This window comes from Citrus clementina, unplaced genomic scaffold, assembly GCF_000493195.1.
Source record: "Citrus clementina cultivar Clemenules unplaced genomic scaffold, Citrus_clementina_v1.0 scaffold_5, whole genome shotgun sequence".
Lineage (NCBI taxonomy): Eukaryota > Viridiplantae > Streptophyta > Magnoliopsida > Sapindales > Rutaceae > Citrus > Citrus x clementina.
The window spans coordinates 33084946-33103072 of NW_006262201.1; the positions used below are offsets into that span (position 1 = coordinate 33084946).

Below are 18127 nucleotides of genomic sequence, written 5' to 3' on the forward strand. Positions count from 1 at the left end.
AATCACTTCAATTCTAAACTCAAATCGGCCGCCCCTAGCAAATTGTAATTTGCTTCGATACCATCTTGTCCATTACAATGTCATCAAATCCCTTAGTTTCAGACCCATTATTCCAAATCTTGATCCTAAACTCAATAGCCTTCAGCTAAAACATTTATTATGAACTCAACGACTCTAATTTTAACTAGCAGTAGCAAGGATAATTCAAGACTCCCTTCCAATCTCAATCTCAAAGTCCAACAATCTATAGGAGTGATGATGGTAGCTGTTCGTTTCCATTAGCATTGACAAATCCAAATCATTTGCAAGTTGCGGTTGCTGCTGCTCTTTTTCATTTTGGCGGGGCTATTCTTGTTCTTGTTTTTCAGTGGACAAATAATTGGTCTTAGCAAGAGGTTTTAGATCTTAATCATTTACTCATGAAGACAACAAAATCATTATTCGTTAGACATGACACTCAACAATGGAACTCTGATTATCCACCTATAACAATAATGGCGTCGGAGGTGGTGGCTTGGCGTGGGTACGATGGAGCCGTAGCCGATGCGTGGTCTTGTCAAGAGATATTGTTTGTGTTGCTTGTGGGTTTTTAAGCGACTTTAAGCATGGTTGTGGGTCACTAAGGTTGATGAAGATGAGACTTAACAATGGTGTGCTTTTATTGCTGGTTGTATTGGTTAACTCCATTTTCTTCATTTTCTTCCACCTTTGTCGAGAAGGATAATTTTGTCTTTTTAAGACTCATAAGCAAATTATAAAATGAAAAGAGTGTAAGGTGCTCAAGTAAATTTGACAGTTGTTAAAACATAAAAGACAAAAATTGGGGTATCATACAACTGTTGCAACTTGCAACATAGGTGAATCCTATACATGTTGATGGATCTTTAAAAATTAAGAGAAAATACGAGGGATCCGAATCCAAAAGTAAAACAAGTACTCTCCGGTCAACCAATTGTTTGTGAACGTTTCATTGCAGCTAAGCGGGACATTGGCCACACCGAAATCTCTGTACGGATGAAGTTTTGGACGGGGCCTTTGCATCTTAATAAGAGTACGTGTAAAAAAAAAAGTACCCTTTTTTCGACACCCTTAGAAACTCCTTATGACACCCCGTTCCTAAAGATACTCATTTTAATAATTTAAAAGTCATTTAAATCTAATAACAGAACAATTATTTTAAAACCGTCCATATATTTTAAATTTTTCTTGATTAACTCCGTGCGTTGTTCCACATCGGGTTTGACTCAGTTTGCCTCATTAGCCCCTTTTTTTCTAGGTTGGAAGTACCAGAAACAAAAGAAATCTGTACTCAAGTGTACCTCTTTCATAATTGATGAAAAAATTAGATTTAGGTTCTGTACCATATCAATCCGCTTCCGACAGCGCTGATGAAAGCATGATATACACAAGTAACTTTTCGTCTATTTGTGGAACTGGCCACAACTAACAGCATGGAAAAATGGAAACCTAAAATCAAGGAGTATAATTTAAAAAATTAACGCAAGGGCGATAAATTTGTCTGAGGTTTTTTTTTTTTTTGCAACATCAACCATTGTTGGCCTATCTTCCGGTGAGTTGTTGACACATTCTAAGGTAAGTTGTGCAGAGGCATGCAATTGCTGCTCTTTCTCAATGCATGGTATGTCTTGAACAATTATAGGAGCTGGTATCCCAGTAAATCTTTTATCTTCAAGATAGTTCTTCAAATATTCATTGAAAAAACAGCCATGATCGTGTGTATCCTTAAGAAGATCCCAGATGTGTATCCGTCCAGCTAAAAGCTCAAATAGAAATGCACCAAAACTAAAAACATTGGACTTTTCGTTTAAAACACATATGCTTATGTACTCAGGTGCAGAATATCCCCGTGTTCCAATCACTCTGTCAGTAGTAATGTGGGTTTCACCTTCAGGAATGGATATGGATAGTAAAAAGTCAAACCATTTTGCAACATTTTCTTCATTGAACAAGATATTTTGTGTCTTGAAATTTCTTAAAACAATTGGCCTGGGGAATCCAAAGTGAAGGTAAGCAAGTGAATTAACAATATCGCTTGCAATCTTTAACCTGGATGGCTGGATTTCTATAGTAATGGTTCAAACCGAGGTAGAGGAGCGCCGAAAATACAATCACGAAGAGTCCCATACTCTACAGATTGAAAAACTAGAATGGGAATTGGAGTCTGTAAGCAGCATCCAATTCGCTTTAAAATATGATTGTGGCTCATTTGTGCTGCATATGTGATGTTGTTAATACAACTTCCGTATGTATGACGATGGTATTCATGACCATAAAACTTCATAACTGAAATTAAGGACTCCTGCCAAAAACCCTCGTACAATTTATATATGCTGTCTGTCTTATAACTTTTCTCTTGTCATAGTTGTTATTTGCAATCTCGAGTTCTTTAGCAGAAAAGATACGACAAGGATTATATTACCATTAGAAGACGCTATTAACTCTTTTAGTACACTCGTGCCATTCCTCATCATCAATGTTCTTTTATCATTCCTGTCCCTGAATTTTCTTATAATTGCACCCATCTAGAAGTAGAAACCAATTCAAATATTGCAGTCAGTTCCTTTTATTTATATACTACTATTTCATTTTAAAAAAAAGAAAAAAAGAAAAGAAAGAAAAGAGAGCAAAGCTGCGGAATACTAATAACAAGAAGAGGAGTATCTGTGACTGTGGACTTTCGGCAAATTGATTAATTAAGAAAAAGCTATGCTTGATCTTGATCTATACTACTGCAAGAGTCAGTTCAGATTCTTATGTTGATTAAATTGAGTCATATATAGTTTTTTTTTTTCTTTTAATCATGAATAAGTATAAAATTTGTTTGTCTAATTAATGCTTAATTTTATTTGAAATACAATGTGAAAATACAAGAAGTCTTCCTCGATTAAACCAAGGATATCCTATGCAAGAGGGAAAGATATTCCATGTGGCTAAGCGTGGAATTAATTCTTTTATAATTATTTCTATTTTTTGAGAAATATGTTAAGAAATAAGAACATAGAAGATAAGTGATGTAAATGAAACATAGAATAAAAGTGACGTGAATAAAAGGTAAAACAAATAAAACATGTACATATCTTAAGAAATAAGAACATAAAACGTAAGTGATGTAAATGGAACATAAAACATAAGTGGGTTAAATAAAAAGTAAAACAAATAAAACATGTAAGTATCTTAAGAAATAAGAACATAAAACTAATATTAATATATGTAGCAACAGTTCATTCATATATAATGATAAAAGTAAACTTAATTTACATAAAGAGAATGTATTTAATATATGTAGCTACAGTTCATTCATATATAATGATAAAAGTCAACTTAATTATAACAAAATACCTATAATTTAGTGGTAAGAGTGCTATTTAGTGGTTTTGATAGATTTGGTTCAAATTACAATAGCCAATATTTATTTTGTGGAGATTACTTATATAAAGGAACTTTTATAAATGTGGCTGGCCACAATGAGCTTCAACATTGAAAATAAATAATTTACTATTATTATTATTTAAATAAAAAATATAATAGAATTTGAGTTTTGAGACTTTAAAAAACTAGTACCCCAAATTAAATTAAAATTTTGAACTAACCCTCCTAATTTAAGTTTCTGGGTTCGCCTCACCTAGATTGAAACTTAAATATTAAAAGAAATACTATTGGATTGAGCGAGGTTGACAATAAAATCCAAATTTAATAGCTTTATACACATTACACAACTTCAACCAATAGCTCAGTCGGCGATCGAAACTTCATAGTAGCTGACTTCTCTATTAGCTTATTTTAATTTCAGAATGCAGATAAACAAAACAGAGGATCTCTCTACTCTCTGCCCCAGCAGCAACATGAACAAAGTGATTTTGTGATTAGAAAAATATTCAATTTGCAAGTAAGTTTAATATTACAAATTAAATAAAGCATTAAACTAGTAACATTTTGTTTACCCAAATAACCAGGTTACAGTACTACTACTGGCAGGGGAAAATGAAAACATAAAAACAAGGAATACAAAAGATTAATTACATGAAAGAGAGTAATAAATTTGTCCGAGTCTTTTTGCAACATCAACCATTGTTGGCCTATCTACTGCTGATTCGTTGAGACATTCAAGAGTGAGTCGTGCACAAGCTTGCAATTGGTTTTCTTTCTCAGTGCATGATAGGTCTTGAACAATTATGATATGGTCCCAATCAGATGCTTGCTAACAATTGCAAGCAATATAGTTGTTCTGCTTTTGGTGAGAACGACCACAAACAAATATTTAAGATAATTTCTCCATGACTTTTATTTCAGTACTAGAGCTTATTTATAACAGCAAGCGTAACAATACTTTGCTTTGTAATCGAGATTATTGACTCAAATCTAGTAAATAAAATTAAGGATAATATCGCCTAGCTATAAACTCGTAGCAGAATTCAAATCAAATGTAACAACCAAGATTTGATTCCCTGCTAAATTTGCAATGATCACTTGACGTGGTAATCCAACCGTTATTGCTCCGGTAAGCATCCACACACAAACTTCACGTGATACATGTCTTGAATGTGCCATGCAAGGCTTGCATGGGTTACGTAGCTCAAGCATAACCCTCAAACTTGTAGATAGGCTTGGGAACTCTCATTGATCTTTTTGGTTCTTTATCAATACCCCCTCCTTGAAGTGGACCCTTGTCCTCAAGGGTCATGTGTGGAAATTGTTGTTGTAGCAATGCCGTGTCTTCCCAGGTTGTTCTCATTTATTGTCTTCTCCATGTAGTTCCTCTGCAACTTCTTCACAAGTGATCTCGTTGGTGTCGTTGTAGCTCTCGAGAAGTAGAAGTTGAGGCCCTTGACATTTATAACCCGCAGTGAACTGTTCGTTGCAAGTGAAACATAGTCCATGAGCTCGTCGTCGTTGCATTTCATCCCACGGTAATCTTTTGACAGGCACGGTTGGTGATGCTTGAGTAGGTGGCAATGTTGGCGGTGCACAGTTGGAGGGTGGCTGGAATAATCTCCGTTGGCGTGTTATCTGGCCATCTTTCATATGAGCAAGGCTGATGGCTTCCTTTAACGTACGTGGCCTGAACATCCGTATATCCTCCGCAATCTCAGGTTTCAATCCTCCCATGAAAGTGCCTACCAACGCTTTCTGTGACCACCCATGAACTCGGTTTCCCAACCTCTCAAATTCCTTATGGCATTCTCGCAGAGAACTTGTTTGTTCGACCTAAGACACTGCTTCATCAAAGTCTTCACAATCCGTTGGTCCGAAGCGTGCCCACAGCTCGTCAACAAATGTTTCCCACGTAACCGGTCGGCTTCCTTCTTAGTAAGCCTTGCGCATCCACTGCCACCATTGATTTGCTTCGCCCTCCAAGTGATATGATGCTAAGACTACTTTCTGCTCATCCGTGGTTTCTTGGTACTTAAAATACTGCGTTACCCGATTGAACTACTCCATTGGGTCGTCGCCGGCATAGCGGGGAAACTCCAACTTGGCACTTCTTGTTGGTAGCATTGGTCGACCTCCTTCACTTTCCTCGTGGAATGGTCGTGAAGATCCAATGTGCTCGTTAGTGCCGCAATTGACAGTGCCTCTGGTTGCACTAAAAGATTCCGCCAATTTGCTCAAGGTATCCTCCAGATGCTGCAGTTTGTCATTGATCCCAATTTCTATTTGTTCCATCTTGTTCTGTAAGTTCCTGATATCAGCTTCAATTCGTTTGATACGCTCCTTGTTGGTTTCCATTAATAGCTAGCTCTAATACCAATTGATATGGTCTCAATTAGATGCTTGCTAACAATTGCAAGTAATATAGTTGTTCTGCTTTTGGTGAGAACGACCACAAACAAATATTTAAGATAATTTCTCCATGACTTTTATTTCAGTACTAGAGCTTATTTATAACAACAAGCGTAACAATACTTTGCTTTGTAACCGAGATTATTGGCTCAAATCTAGTAAATAAAATTAAGGATAATAGCGCCTAGCTATAAACTCGCAGCAGAATTCAAATCAAATGTAACAACCAAGATTTGATTCCCTGCTAAATCTGCAATGATCATTTGACGTGGTAATCCAACCGTTATTGCTCCAGTAAGCATCCACACACAAACTTTACGTGATACATGTCTTGAATGTGCCATGCAAGGCTTGCATGGGTTACGTAGCTCAAGCATAACCCTCATACTTGTAGTTAGGCTTGGGTACTCTCATTGATCTTTTTGGTTCTTTATCAAATTATAGGATCTGCTATCTCAGTAAATCTATTATTTTGAAGATAGTTGTTCAAATATTCAATGAGATGACGGACCAAACCATGTGTACGAAGTAAATCCTTGGTGCCATGTCCAGTCAATAGCTCCAACAGAACTGTACTGAAAGTATCAACATCATACTTTTCATTGAAAACACCTGTCCTCATGTACTCAGGATCACGAAAACGATATGTTCCCGTAAGAGGATGAGTAATGTGGGTTTCACCTTCGGGAATGGATATGGCGAATGAAAAATCAAACAATTTGCAACATTTTCTTCGTTGAACAAGATGCGTGATGGGGTGAAAAGTCTAAAAACGATGGGTCTGGGGAATCCAACATGAACATAAGCAAGTGCATTAGAAATATCAATCGCAATCTTTAACCTATGTTTCAATAGCAATGGTTCAAACTGTTGGGGAAAAATCAGGTTTTTTAAATTTTTATAAAACCTTTTCTTAAGATCACTCTCATATAATATATAAGAATTTGTAATCTAAAAATCGTACCTTGAAAATCCGATTTAGATTTTTCCTTTGAAGTGATTTAGGCTCTCAGATCACGATCCGTCACTACCACGTCTGTTAGATCACGATCCGTCACCACCACGCTTGTTAGAACACGAACTGGCACCAATGATCTTCTAGGTTATGACTCAGGTTTGATCTGCACTTTACGTGTGAGCGCCTTTATCACTACTAAAGCAACTAACACGAGAAAATTTTTCTTTGATCTGTATAAAGTGGCTTCTATCTTTTCCTTTAGAGAAAATAAGCCTTTTATATCTCCCTTTAGTGAAAACCTTAGGCTCCAAATAATCAAAAAACAAAACTCACGTTACTTGCTTTTTCTATAGGGGACCCACCTTGTAAAATAACATAAGGCCCCTTACATACAAGCTAATTAAATGGAGCCTAATTATTTAATTAGGCCTGTAATTAAACTAGCCTAATTATTTAATTCCAAATCTACTCCACTAAAAGATTGGAATTGACCTTCATAATTGTATGCTCGAATAATAATTCATCCCAAGCCAGATTGATTTCTTTACTGCACAATCATTTGTACCACATCATTAATTAAATCGATATCTCAATTGTCCAATCAATTTAATTACATCTTGTTCCTTGATACTTACTGATTTTCTCTAATGATCATTTTCAACATACTAAATATGTTGACACACTCTGGGCAGAGAATTCTATGATCAAGTGCCGAAAACCCATCAAGAGATGTGTTGTACAAATTTTATATTGTTAATCCATAACTCCAATACTCATAATTGCTCCCACCAAGATACCGGGTACTCTTGACCACAAGTATGTGTCGTGCCCATTGGTAACTCATATGGAATAACAATTACAATCATGAAATCATAATTACTCAAGATTAAGATTACAGTAAAATCAATGCCTATGAGATTTAATAAGTCTGACAGTTATTACAAAGTTAATTAAATCTCATATGTGATCCTGTTCAATGTAGTCGTACTACATCAATAAATTCATACATGATTAAGACAAATCATTCAATGAATTTATTACAGTCTATACCTAAATAAAGTGTCCAACTTTATTTATCAACTGCGAACTAAATTTATTTAATCATAAGATAACTTAAAATCATGTCTTCTGTGAATCCACATGGTGATTAAATAAAGTGCACGTTAAGAAAGGCAGTCTTGACATCCATTTGCCAAATTTCATAATCTAGCACTGCAGCAATGGAGAGCAAAATCCTGATGGATTTAAGCATAGCAACCGGAGAAAAGGTTTCCTCATAATCGATTCCCTCTTTCTGAGTAAACCCTTTGGCTACTAATCTTACTTTAAATGTTTCCACGCTTCCGTCTACTCCTCTTTTTCTCTTGTAGATCCACTTGCACCCTATAGGTTTTACCCCATTTGGTGCCTCTACAAGTTCCGAGACTTTATTGGAATACATAGATTTCATTTCTTGATTCATGGCCATTTTCCAAAATTCAACATCTCTATCTATTAGAGCTTCGTTGTGACTAGTGGGATCTTGTACATGTTCATCTGAGATAGCCGTATAGGTTTCTCCCAAAAGCATGTATCTCGCAGGTAACCTAGTTACCCTCCCACTACGACGAGGTTCTAAAAGTGATGGTTGTTCAGAGATAATCCTGTGTTGATCATATGGTTGTTGTTGTTCTTTCTGTTCTGTAATAGGCGTTGAAAGCTGAGCATCAACCTGATCACCTGACAGTTCTTTAAGTATTACCTTACTCTTAGGTTTGAAGTTATTCATATAGTCTTCCTCGAGGGAAGTGAAATGTGTGCTCACGATCACTTTCCTATCTTGAGGACTATAAAATAAACTTCCCCTTGTTCCTTTGGGATACCCCACAAACATACAAACCTCAGAACGTGAATCCATTTTGTCTGCCTTTGGTTTCAGTACATGTGCTGGTGATCCCCAAATACAGACATGTCGTAAACTTGGTTTGCGACCTGACCATAATTCTATTGGGGTTTTAGGCACTAACTTAGATAGAACTAAGTTCAGGAGGTAAACTGCAGTTTCTAGTGCTAGTCCCCAAAAAGAGATTGGTAATGACGAATAACTAAGCATAGATCTCATTATATCCAAAAAAGTTCTATTTCTTTTTTCAGCTACCCTATTTTGTTGTGGTGTTCCCGAGGCAGTCAACTGAGTATAATCCCATTTTCAACCAGATACTCTTTGAAATCTCCTGAGAAAAATTCACCATCTCGATCAGATCGAAGTTTCTTTATGTTCTTATCTAATTGCTTTTTTGTCTCAGCCCTATACTCTTTGAATTTCTCAAGAACTTCAGACTTGTGATGCATCAGATAAACATAACCGTATCTTGAGTAATTATCAGTGAAAGTGATGAAATACTCATAATCTCCTCGAGCTTGTACATTGATTGGTCCACATACATCTGTATGTACCAATTCAAGTGGTACTGTTGCACGTACTCCTTTGGTCGAGAATGGCCTTTTGGTCATTTTCCCTTCTAAACAGGATTCCTAGAATGGCAATGATTAATTTTCTAATAGACCCAAGAGCCCATCTTTGATCATTCTTTGTATCCTATTTTGGTTTATATGACCCAAGCGTAAATGCCAGAGGTAACATTGGTTGGAAGAAATATTTCTTTTCTTAGATAAATGTGTATGCTCATCATTATTGATCACTGTGTCATGCATAGAATATATCATTGGACTTAAATGATATAAATTATCTTCTAATGTACCAGAACAAATAAGTCTCTTATTATGAAAAATAGATACAGAGGATCCAAAATTGACAGTGTACCCTTGCTTTGACAAACAAGCTACTGAAATTAAATTCCTCTTAATGTCTGGAACATAAAGACAATTATTCAAAATTAAAGTCTCATTATTAAAAGATAATAAAATAGATCTAGTCTTCACTGCTGACACGAACTGTCCTGTCCCTAACTGCAGCTTGATACTTCCTTCACTTATTTTCCTGGTTTCCTGAAACAAATAAAGTGAATTACAAATATGATTAATTGCTCCTGAATCCAACACCCAAGTGTCAATAGGATTCTGAACTAAACAAGCCTCAATTACAAAAAGATTTCCCATACTTGATTTCACAATCTTAGGGCAATCCTTTTTCCAGTGACCTTTCTGTCCACACTTGAAGCATTTGCCTTTCGACTTGCCATCTTGCTTGGTAGACGGTCTCTTTTTCCCAGCTGTCTTCTTACCTTTGCCTTTCGGCTTAGGCCCAGAAGATGAATTTTTTTCAGTAATATTTATGCTTCCTAGAGATTTCTCAGCACGATAGATCTCTTCAGCAGAATGGAGTTCGTTCATCAATTCAGTTAAGGTCATGTTTCTTTTGTTCATGTTATAATTGACCTTAAACTTTTTAAATGTTTTTGGCAGAGATTCTAGCACCATGTCAATCTTTGAATTATCATCGATTTGTGCTCCCTGAATCTCAGCCTCATTCAAATAGTCCATCATTTTAAGGAGATGATCACGAACTCTTGTGCCCTTCCCCATTTTACTGTTCATAATTCCTTTCAGCGCTGCTTGTCTCGCGGAGCAAGTACTCTGCCCAAACATCTGTTGGAGACTATCCATTATTTCAGTGGCAGTCTCCAAGTTCTGATGTTTGGTTTGCAGAATATTAGAAATCGAGGCTAAAATGTAGCACTTTGCCATTTCATTGGCCTTTTGCCATTTCTCATAAAGCCTCCTCTGATTTCTATGAGCATCATCCGCTGGAACTGGATGATATGGCTGGGTTAAGACATATTTATAATTTTCAGCAGTCAGGACAATGAATAGATTTATTTTCCAATCTATATAGTTCTCTCCAATGAGTTTGTTTTGACTCAGAATAATAGTAAGTGGGCTCATGGAAGACATTTTCTGAAAAATAAAACATCCATGCATAAATAATTTGAAATAATATTCACAATAAATGAAAAAAATGCAAAAAACCATAAATGCATTTTAATTTATTTGTAACAATAATCTAGTACCGCTTTGACAAGCTATTCGTTGGGGAAGTCATGTCTACACTTACTAGACCCAATTATCCATTGGATTATTTACTTTCATGTAGAGACATGATAAATAATTCTCGTTATCCTTTTAGGACTAAATTTGTTAACAGAGCTTCGTTGGGAAGGTTAATAACAAATTTTAGTTGAGTGTATAACTATTGTTTCAATTTAGGTATTTTTCATATCAATAGTCACCGTTGGGGTGAACATCGATTAAAAAAATATTTCAATTTTATCTTTGAAGAAGTTCATCAAATAAAATATCTAATATATATACCATCTGAAGAGAGCATCACCGTATCATTAAGTCGAGGTATATATATAATTTTATTACTGAACTAACCATGGAGCCCGTGGGAAAATCATCTTGAATTTTCCCTCTCCCATTCAATATTTTAAAATTGGTTTTTCCTTTTTTAAAACATACGTATTGTTAATTGCATACTTTCTATAATATTATCTAGATGATATCAAATATTATTAAGCATGTGCAAATTTCAAACAATATAATGAGATTCATTATTAATGAATGACATGTATCATTATGTATAGAGTGGCACTACCTATTCTATATGACATGTTATCATGGCATGTTATCATCCAAAACATAACATATAGAAAAACAATTAAATAATCTTAATTCATAGCTTTCCTAATAATGAAAAATACATTAACCCTAAGCCTAAACTTCATTGGGCTTCTTGTCAATGTCCATCTTCCATAAGCTTGTCTTTGTTAATGGACTAGGGAAAATTGGGCTTTTAAATTTATAGTTGGTCCAATTTTAATTTTTAAAGGAAATAAATAAATAATTAAAAAAATTATTAAAATAAAACTTTTGGACCAAAAATAAATTTAATATATTCAATTTTATCTATGCATTTTAATCCATTAAGCCCAATTGAAATTGGGCCTAAAACTAGGATTCATTAAGCCCAAAACTATGTTTGAACTTAAATGCAAAAAATTAAAATTTTCTGCCCACAAGAAAGAATATGAAACTATAAGGACCTCCATGATAAAAACCATTGACCCTAAAATCACATTTTTCTTCTCCTCTTTTTCCTCAGCTGCCATCTCCACAAAGCATTCACTATTCATCCAAGTCCGATGCCGATTTAACCATTACCGCCACGCCGGAAAGCCACCAAATGACGGAACCCGCGAGCTGCACGCCATTATCCCTCACACTGCACTAGGTGGCGCTGGCTCCCGCTGTAGCTTCTGGTCGCGCGCACTGCAGTTGCTGGTCGCATGCTGCAGCTGCTAGCCACAGCGCGCTCTGCACGCTTACAGCGCGCACGCGGCAACTGCTGGGTGTGCAGCGCGCGCTGCTGCCCACGTGGGGCACGTGCTGCTCGCGCAGCAGTGTGTGCTGTTGGCCGCTCGTTGCTGAAATTTCCGACATCGATTGTTTGAGCTCGTTTTCCAGTGATGATTCTTCAGTGATTTACAAATTTTCTATGCAAATTTTGGCTTACAAAATTTCAATTACAGTAAAATAAATCAAGAGAGAAATATGGTGATAAAAAGCCACCCCTCTTGTTACAGATCCAAACGAAAAATACAACAGAAATTCTAACCATGAATTAAGACAAACCATAAACATGCTTTATTCATATATTAAACAAATAATATATATCTGAATAAATTGTGCCACTCTAATACATAAATATCAAGATTAATTTCATACGAAATTCTTATATATTAATATGAGATGACTCTGATACCAATTGTTGGGAAAAAATCAGGTTTTTTAAATTTTTATAAAACATTTTCTTAAGATCGCTCTCATATAATATATAAGAATTTGTAATCTAGAAATCGTACCTTGAAAATCCGATTTAGATTTTTCCTCTAAAGTGATTTAGGCTCCCAGATCACGATCCGTCACCACCACACCTGTTAGATCACGATCTGTCACCACCACGTTTGTTAGATCACGATCCGTCACCACCATGTCTGTTAGATCACGATCCGTCACCACCACGCTTGTTAGAACACGAACTGACACAAATGATCTTCCATGTTATGACTCAGGTTTGATCTGCACTTGACATGTGGGCGCCTTTATCACTACTAAAGCAATTAACATGAGAAAATTTTTCTCTGATTTGTATAAAGTGACTTCTATCTTTTCCTTTAGAGAAAATAAGCTTTTTATATCTTCCTTTAGTGAAAACTCTAGGCTCCAAATAATCAAAAAACAAAACTCACGTTACTTGCTTTTTCTATAGGGGACCCACCTTGTAAAATAACATAAGGCCCCTTACATACAAGCTAATTAAATGGAGCCTCCCACTAAAAAATATATTTAGGCTTTTGACCCAAATATCTAGTTATCTTACTTTTTAGTCCAGTAGTGGTGCAATCAATTAAATGAGCTAACCCGGGAATCATTTGGGAAAATACAATAGTGGCTATAACAATTAAGCCTATAATTAAACTAGCCTAATTATTTAATTCCAAATCTACTCCACTAAAAGATTGGAATTGACCTTCATAATTGTATGCTCGAATAATAATTCGTCCCAAGCCACATTGATTTCTTTACTGCACAATCATTTGTACCATATCATTAATTAAATCGATATCTCAACTGTCCAATCAATTTAATTACATCTTGTTCCTTGATACTTACTGGTTTTCTCTAATGATCATTTTCAATAGACTAAATATGTTGACACACTCTGGACAGAGAATTCTATGATCAAGTGCCGAAAACCCATCAAGAGATGTGTTGTACAAATTCTATATTGTTAATCCATAACTCCAATACTCATAATTACTCCCACCAAGATACCGGGTAATCTTAACCACAAGTATGTGTCGTGCCCATTGGTAACTCATATGGAATAACAATTACAATCATGAAATCATAATTAACTCAAGATTAAGATTACAGTAAAATCAATGCCTATGAGATTTAATAAGTCTGACAGTTATTACAAAGTTAATTAAATCTCATGTGATCCTGTTCAATGTAGTCGTACTACATCAATAAATTCATACATGATTAAGACAAATCATTCAATTAATTTATTACAGTCTATACCTAAATAAAGTGCCCAACTTTATTTATCAACTGCGAACTAAATTTATTTAATCATAAGATAACTTGTATTTATGTCTTCTGTGAATCCACATGATAATCACATAAATACATATAATATGATTAAATGGACTTTAATAAAAATATTAATGCAATTAAGATATTTGAATAAAATACCTCATTAATTTTATTAATCAGAAAAAATATTTATTACAATTAAATAAACACATATGCTTTTAAAAAGCATATTTTCCCAACACAAACCGAGGTCGAGAAGCGCCTAAAATACGACAACGAAGAGTCCCACACTCTACAGATTCAAAAACTAGAATGGGAATTGGAGTCTCTAAGCAGCATCCAATTAGCTTTAAAATATGCTTGTGATCCATTTGTGCTGCATATACTATGTTATTAAATACTACACTCGTAAGCGGTATCAGGATAGGATTCGTTAAACTTCAAAACAGAAATTAGGCGCTCCTGCCAAAAGCCCTTGCACAATTTATATATGTAACTGTCGTCATGTTTTATAACTTCCCTCTCGTCATAGTTGATTAATTTGAGTCATTCGAATAAGTATGAAGTGTTTTTTTTCTAATGCTCAATTTAATTTGGAATATGTGAAATTGCAACAAGTCTTCCTCTAGTCAACCAAGGATATACAACGCATGAGGGTAAGAATAGTCCACGCGGCTAAGCGTGGAATAATTCTTGTATAATGATTTCTATTTTTTAAGAAATTTTATGAAAGGTGAAACCGTCAATTAATGACATTGACGTATCTTAAATTTTGTCTTGAAATTTATCAAAAATGTCATGTCACTAGCCTAACTCTTCAACTCTTTTTGTATATTTTATCAAGTTAGTTAGTTTGGGAAACTGTTCCAGCAGTAGAACATAAATTACATGTACAATGGAACACGTTATTGTGCAGGAATTGTCCAATAAAAAATTTTGCTGTAGTTTTTTTCAATTTTTTTCAAATCGATGCCCTTTGTTATGCTCTTTTCTTCTCTTTAAGCATTCTAATTTTGCTAAAAGAGCTCATTTTCTAATTTTTAAACTTCTTTTTCTGTGTCGTGGTTATCCCAAAATGTTAGATGATATCATGATAAAAAAAAATGCATTTTACCATAACGTGCAGTGACAAATTACTGTCATACAATTTTCCTCTCCCCTGTCATGGAACTAGCCACAAATTATTAAATAAAGCATTAAACTAGTAACATTTTGTTTATTCAAATAACCGGGTTGCAGTACTAATACTGGCAGGGGAAAATGAAAACATAAAAAACGACGAATACAAAAGATTAATTACATGAAAGAGAGCAATAAATTTGTCTGAGTCTTTTGCAACATCAACAATTGTTGGCCTATATACCGGTGATTCGTTGAGACATTCAAGAGTGAGTCGTGCACAAGCTTGCAAATGGTGCTCTTTCCCAGTGCATGATAGGTCTTGAACAATTATAGGATCTGCTATCTCAGTAAATCTATTATTTTCAAGATAGTTGTTCAAATATTCAATGAGATGACGGACTGAACCATATGTAAGAAGTAAATCCCTGGCGCCCTGTCCAGTCAATAGCTCCAACAGAACTGTACCGAAAGTATAAACATCATACTTTTCATTGATAACAAGTGTTTCATTGAAAACATATATCTTCTTGTAGTCAGGTGCACATAATTCCCATATTCCCATCCCACGATGAGTAACGTGGGTTTTACCTTCGGGAATGGATATGGATAGTGAAAAATCAAACAATTTTGCAACATTTTCTTCATTGAACAAGATGCGTGATGGGATGAAATGTCTAAAAACGATGGGTCTGGGGAATCCAACATGAAGATAAGCAAGTGCATGAGCAATATCAATCGCCATCTTTAACCTATGTTTCAATCGTAATGGTTCAAATTGAGGTCGAGGTTGAGGATCGCGGTAGTGACCAATACGCTCAGGAAGAGTTCTGTACTCTCCATATTCAAAAACTAGAATGGGAATTGGAGTCTCTAAGCAGCATCCAATTAGCTTTAAAATATGCTTGTGATCCATTTGTGCTGCATATACTATGTTATTAATACTATACTTATAAACGCTATCAGGAAGGGATTCATCAAACTTCAAAACAGAAATTAGCCGCTCCTGCCAAAAGCCCTTGTACAATTTAGTTATGTAAAAGTCGCATTGTTTTATAACTTCTCTCTCGTCATAGTTGTTAGTTGCAATCTCGAGTTCTTTAGCTGAAAAGATACGATAAGGATTATATTTACCATGAGAAGACGCTATCAACTCTTTTAGTACTGTCGCGCCATTCCTCACCATCAATGTTTTTTTATAAGCCCTGTCCTTGAATTTTCTCAGAATTGAACCCATCTACAAGTAGAAACCAATTCAAGTATCACAATCAGTTTGTTTTATTTATATATATACTACTATTTCATTCACAAATATACAGCAGTAAAATTTATTAAAAAAAAAAAAAAAAAAAAAAAGCCAAAGCTGTTGAACGCTGATGATAAGGAGAGGAGTACCTGTGGCTGTGAACATACAGCAAATTGATTAATAAAGAAAACGCTGAGCTCGATATTGATCTTGATCTTGGTCTTTACTATTGCAAGAGTTAGTTCAGATTCTGGTGTCGATTAAATTGAGTCATCTGAATAAGTATAAATTTTTTTTTAATGCTTAATTTAATTTGAAATATGTGAAAATGCAACGAGGCTTCCTCTAGTCAACCAAAGATATATAAGGGTAAGGAATAGTCCACGTGGCTAAACGCGGAAAAATTCTTTTATGATAAACGATGAGCGTACTCGCTGGGACTTTCCCTGCAAAACAAATCTGCTTGACTAGCTTACACATTGAGGGTCCTACTAACTCCCATTGGGATGGAAAGAAAATCCCGTGGAGGCCATCAATACCCGGTGCTTTCATAGGAGGCATACTAAAAATAGTGTTTTTAACTTCTACATCATCCGCATCTTGCCCAAGTGCTTCCATCAAACCCCGTTTCGAATACGATCATTTAATTTTATACATTTACACTACTGCAATTGCAAGAGTGAGTTCATACATGTGGCTGTGCACGTACGCTGAATTGATTAAGAAAACGCGATGCTTGATTTGATCTTGATCTTTAGGTTGATTAAATTGAGACACAGCTATTATCTAGCTCTCCTAGTTGGCCTTTTGTACATGTATCTGAACGAGTGTAAAGTTTGTCCAATTAATTCCTTCTTTTTTACTGTTCTCATTATTAAGAATAAAATGTCATTTCATCATTACACTTTCTACTCACTCAATTATTGGGAGATCAGAGTTAAGATTTTTTTTTTTAATTATCATTTTACGATATGCTTTTTAAAATTATTTATCTCGTGATATGACTATCCCTGTATCCCGTCTGTCATCTCAATATAAATTCATAAATTAGTGATATTTATAATTAGAAAGAAGTTTATTCCTATTGTATACATAGAAACTTGAACTTGTATGACGCTTTTAAGGAGAAGAATGATTTACCATCTGACTTATGAGAGAAAGTTCTCGCCTGAGGAGCTATCAGTAGTTGAACAAGATACAAAAATATTTATACTTCTGTAAAAGCCTGCATTTGCTGTTGTGGCTATGAAAACCTGAAGACATGATATCTCAACAAGATACATGAATTGACAACAAAACATATTCTAAGAATGTTTTTATTGTGACTATAAAATAACTCACCATCCAAAACGATATGCTTGTCTGAGCTGTCCTTGCTATATCAGTCACCGTTGGTCAGATACACATTTCACGGCAAGCTCTACAGAAGCTTGCACTTGCTTATCTTTTTCAGAAGATTGAATTGAAAGTTCCCCACGAATTACGGGATCAACGATCTCATCAAACGTGTTACATTCAATATGTTTCTTCACACGATTCTATAACCAATGACGATCTCCAGCTTCATCAATGGAATACAATTTTTGTCCGGTCAAAAGCACAAGCAGCAACACACCAAAACTGAAAACGTCGCATTTCTCATTGTAGTCACCTGTGGTTACATACTCAGTCGCAACGAATCCCATTATTCCTATTGGTATTGCATCTTTTATGTGAGTTTCGCCATCTGGAATAGACTCAGCTAGTGAAAAATCAAACAATTTGGCAACATGATCTTCATCAAATAAAATACTCGATAATTTGATGTTTTTAAAAACAATAGGCCGAGGAAACCCAACATGAAGATATGCAAGTGCATTAGCTATCTCCATCGCAATCTTTAACCTATTTGTCAATAG

The 18127-nt window shown here is 35.1% G+C and overlaps 2 pseudogenes; both read right to left on the reverse strand.

The window, feature by feature from the left end:
• Positions 1-1365: 1365 nt before the first annotated feature.
• LOC112098180 lies at positions 1366-14395 on the reverse strand (annotated as a pseudogene).
• Positions 14396-15156: 761 nt separating this feature from the next.
• On the reverse strand, positions 15157-16394 carry LOC18041282 (annotated as a pseudogene).
• Positions 16395-18127: the final 1733 nt, after the last annotated feature.